The sequence below is a fragment of the Pristiophorus japonicus genome, chromosome 19, assembly GCF_044704955.1.
Source record: "Pristiophorus japonicus isolate sPriJap1 chromosome 19, sPriJap1.hap1, whole genome shotgun sequence".
Classification (NCBI taxonomy): Eukaryota; Metazoa; Chordata; class Chondrichthyes; family Pristiophoridae; genus Pristiophorus; species Pristiophorus japonicus.
In genome coordinates this window covers 89,929,129-89,934,202 of record NC_091995.1, presented here as the reverse complement: position 1 = coordinate 89,934,202, position 5,074 = coordinate 89,929,129, and positions in this window count along the sequence as shown.

The following is a 5,074-nucleotide window of genomic DNA, read 5'->3' as shown; positions in this document are numbered from 1 at the left end:
TTTGATTCCTAATCCGACAGGGTGATGAAAATGAACAGGGATGAATTATTTTCTCCAAAATAGACGACGTGAATAACAACAAAACAACAATATACCCTGTACACTCAATGTACGGTTATATAAGACTACTGGATGCATCATCACACTGTATACACTATGCCTGTACCACCAGAGGGTGCAACTGGTGGAGACCTAGGGGTCACCTGTACACAACAGGTAAACCAGGTATAAAAGGGAGCTCACCATACTGTACCCTCACTCAGGATCTGCAATAAATGGACTAAGGTCACCGCAGGTCAAGTACAATACCTTACCTCATGGAGTCATTACTAGAGTGCTTACAGACGCAATATGTATTTATATAGCGCCTTTAATGCAGTGCAACCTCCCAAGGCGCTTCACAGGAGCATTATGCGATGAAAATGTTAGCACCGAGCCGCATAAGGAGAAATTAGCACAGGTGACCAAAAGCTGGGTAGGTTTTCAGGGGCGTCTTGAAGGAGGAAAGCGAGGTAGAGAGGCGGAGAGGTTTAGGGAGGGAGTTCCAGAGCTTGGGGCCCAGGCAACAGAAGGCACGGCCACCAATGGTTGAGCGATTATAATCAGGGATGCTCAGGAGGGCAGAATTAGAGGAGCGCAGACATCTCGGGGGGTTGTGGGGCTGGAGGAGATTACTGAGATAGGGAGGGGCGAGGGCCATGGAGGGATTTGTAAACAAGGATGAGAATTTTGAAATCGAGGCATGGCTTAACCGGGCGCCAATGTAGGTCAGTGAGCACAGGGGGTGATGGGTGAGCGGGACTCGGTGCGAGTTAGGACACAGGGCAGCGAGCACAGGGGGTAATGGGTGAGCGGGACTCGGTGCGAGTTAGGACACGGGGCAGTGAGCACAGGGGGTGATGGGTGAGCGGGATTTGGTGCAAGTTAGGACACGGGGCAGCGAGCACAGGGGGTGATGGGTGAGCGGGACTCGGTGCGAGTTAGGACACGGAGCAGCGAGCACAGGGGGTGATGGGTGAGCGGGACTCGGTGCGAGTTAGGACACGGGGCAGCGAGCACAGTGGGTGATGGGTGAGCGGGACTCTGTGCGAGTTAGGACACGGGGCAGTGAGCACAGGGGGTGATGGGTGAGCGGGACTCGGTGCGAGTTAGGACACGGGGCAGTGAGCACAGGGGGTGATGGGTGAGCGGGATTTGGTGCAAGTTAGGACACGGGGCAGCGAGCACAGGGGGTGATGGGTGAGCGGGACTTGGTGCGAGTTAGGACACGGAGCAGTGAGCACAGGGGGTGATGGGTGAGCGGGACTCGGTGCGAGTTAGGACACGGGCAGCCGAGTTTTGGATCACCTTTAGTTTATGTCGGGTAGAATGTGGGAGGCCAGCCAGGAGTGCGTTGGAATAGTCAATTCTGGAGGTAAAAAATGCACGGATTAAGATAAAACCAGTGTAGAGTGGTCCCAACAGGAAGTGTTCCTGTAGACTCTTCCCCTCTAATTAATAAGCAACAATTTCAGTACTGTTCGCCCATTCCACCAGTAGGCCACTGGCTCAACAGACTCAATGGGGTTGGACAGACTGGATGCGGGGAGGATGTTTCCCCGGGGCTGGGAAGTCGAGAACAAGGGGTCACAGTCTCAGGATACGGGGTAGGAAATTTAGGACTGAGATAAGGAGAAATGTTTTCACTGAGAGGGTGGTGAACCTGTGGAATTATCTGCCACAATGGAGGCAGAGTCACTGAATAGATTTAAGAGGGAGATAGATAGATTTCTAGACACAAAAAGCATCAAGGGGTATGGGGAGAAAGCGGGAGTATGGTGTTGAGATAGAGGATCAGCCATGATCATATTGAATGGCGGGGCAGGCTCGAGGGGCCGAATGGCCTGTTCCTGCTCCTATTTTCTATGTTTCTATGTTTACAGAACCATAGCTGTACATAGCCCAGTGCTTGTGGACAACACTGGCCAATCCCGACAGGGCTCGAGGGGTTTCAGGGCCTACCGTGCAAGGTGAGACTGGAGTCACGCGCAGACCAGAACAGGTGGAGGCGCTTGGGTCGGTCCCTTTCCCCAGTCGGGTTCCTTTAGTGTCAGCCGTGGCTCAGTGGGTAGCACCCTCGCCTCTGAGTCAGAAGGTTGTGGGTTCAAGTCCCACTCCAGGGACTTGAGCACAAAAATCTCGGTTGACGCTCCCAGTGCAGTGCTGAGGCAGTGCCGCACTGTCGGAGGTGCTGTCTTTCGTGACACGACGTTAAACCGAGGCCCCGTCTGCCCTCTCAGGTGGACATAAAAGATCCCACGGTGCTATTTCACAGAAGAGCAGCGGAATTATCCCTGGTGTCCTGGGGCCAATATTTATCCTTCAATAAACATAACAAAAACAGATTATCTGGTCAGTATCACATTGCTGTTTGTGGGAGCTTGCTGTGCGCAAATTGGTCTGCTGTGTTTCCCACATTACAACAGAGACTACCCTCCAAAAAGTACTTCATTGGATGTTAAGCGCTTTGAGACGTCCAGTGGTCGTGAAAGGCGCTATATAAATGCAAGTCTTTCTTAAGAACAGCCGTGCGGATTTCGTGATCATTTTTAGCTGAGAAAATGGGCAGATTTAGTTCATCGCGGCCACAGTGGGGTTGGAACTCCGGGGTTGTACAGATCAGTACCGAGAAACAACTCAGTGACTGTACTCTTACAGATTGCGCCGTACAGACTACTGTGATCTGAGTTAAGCTTGAGTGCTGACCGAATCAGCGAATAGGACAGCACAGAGGTTAGGCCATTCGGCCCATCGAATCTGCACCGGCTCTTTCGAAGAACAATCCAGTTAGTCTCGCCAGATCCCTGCAATTTTTCCTCCTTGAAGTATTTATCCAACTCGCTTTTGAAGGCTAATATTGAATCTGTATCCACCACCCTATCGGGCAGTGTGTTCCTAATCCTAAACACTGTCCTCGTGTCACCTAAGGGACAAACAAAATATAGCCAGGGTTCCTGCGACGGGCCCAGTGACCCTGGCTAGTTTGTGCGTGGGAGAGGGGAAGGATCGGGCTCGCTGCGACGGCCTCCCTGGTGGAATAGCCCATGGAGGCTGATGGATGAAGGGTGGGCGAGGTTATCAGAGGGCAGCTGGCACCAACAGACCCTGAGTCTTATACACAATCGATCAAGTTGATCGGTTAATCAATGCCCAATAAAACTGATTCATTGCCAGTTTGGCCAATGTTCTTCCATATCCTCCCCGCCCCCCTCCCTCAACCCCCCCCCCCCCCACCACCGCCCCTGTGACAACGACTCTTGCCTCGGGAGGGCAGAGGCCCCAGCAGCACTTGGCCAAGTGGCCGTGCACTGTGTCCGAACTTAGACGGTAAAGTGCTGGCAAGGGCTATTGCACAATGGAGGGCATCACAATCAGATTTCTCCACAAGCGCACATTCCAGTAGGGGGACACGGGATAGCAGGGGATCTAATCGTGGAATCGTAGACTAGTACAGCACAGAAGGAGGCCATTCGGCCCATCGCAGAGCAACCCAGTCAGTCCCACTGCCCCCACTCTTTCCCCATATCCCTGCAATCCTCAAGTAATTATCCCTTTTGAAGGTGTCCACCACCCTATCAGGCAATGCATGCCAAATCCTAACCATCCACCCTCTCTCTCACTCTCGCTCTCTCTCTCAGAGCCCAAGGGCACTGAGATCAATCATAGCATTGCCCAAATGTGGTCCTGGGATTGAGATTAAGCAACGCACACACACACACACACACACACACATAAAGCATATAAAGGGAGTCAATTTGAGAAGGGATAATTGGGGTGGGGAATAATTGCATCGAGGCTTCTCCGCAAATTTGGCAGAAGACCCCCCTCCCCCCCCTTCCCAGGGTCTTTAAAAAAACGGACTTTGCGCCGAAATTACGCCCGCGAATTCCTCCTCCCTCATTCTTAAAGGGGCCGCCACCCGACTTATCTCAAACGTCGCAACAAGAACAACAAAAAAGGACAGAGAAAGTTGGGCCGACAGAGAACGTTTGAAAGAGAGATACACACGCGCCCCCCCCCCAAAAACTCCGGCGGGGACGAAACGCCGGCGGAAAGGCGGAGGAAACTCACACGCTCTTAAAGGAGCCGCTCCGACTGGCGCACGTAGCGTCGGGTTTGCGACAGTTGCTGCTGCCATGAGCCAAGGTGGGGGGGAGGGGGAAGCGGGGGGTTGGGGGGGGGGGGGGTTAACGGGGTGGTGAGCAGGGGGGGGGGGGGGCGGGTGTGATAGCGGGAGAACAAAACTCCGATTATTATAATTTTAAAACCCACCAAGTTTGTCAGCAAGTTGTTAACGTCAATGGGGAATCGGCCCCGCCCAACCCAGCCTGCACAGTGACGCAGTCCTCTGTCGTCATCGGGTTGTGATGTCACGCAGCTTCTCTCCTGAAATAGTTGCAGACACTCAACTTTTTGCTGGAGGCAGCAACTTTGGTAAAACTCTTCCCCCTTCTCCTCCCCCCCACTCCTTAAAACAGGAGCTCAAGCCATCTCCTCATTTCAGCAAGTCATTATTGTGTCATAAATGTGTGAAGCATTTAGGATTTTTTTTTCCTCCTGCATTTACCTAGCCTCCAGTATCATCACCTGGCTGGGCCAATCGACACCTCCATGTTCAATAAATTGTCATGCGCCGCTTTAATAGGAAAACGTGTCTTCTCCGGTATTTTGTGTCAATGACTGCCGCAGAATGGTCAATCAAGGCATCTTTAGCTGCCTGATTCATGACATGGGAGGGGCTGATGTCATGAGGAGCAGTCACAATGTCAAGGTGATATCTGGGGGGGGGGGGGGTGGGGTTTATTTTTCACTTGATTTTAATTTTCTCTTTCTCCTCCTCCCGCAGTGCTCATCTCTCTGCCCCCCCCCCCACCCACCAACAACACTGGCTCTCGCCGGGGCGCTGTCAGCCCCTACCGCGATTATCGACAGAGTATTCGACTGTGGGGGGCATCGTATATCCCCCCCAAACCCGATCGTGTTCAGGGCCAGCGTTCGGACGCCTGGCCTCTGCGGCGGGGTTCACGGCCTCTCC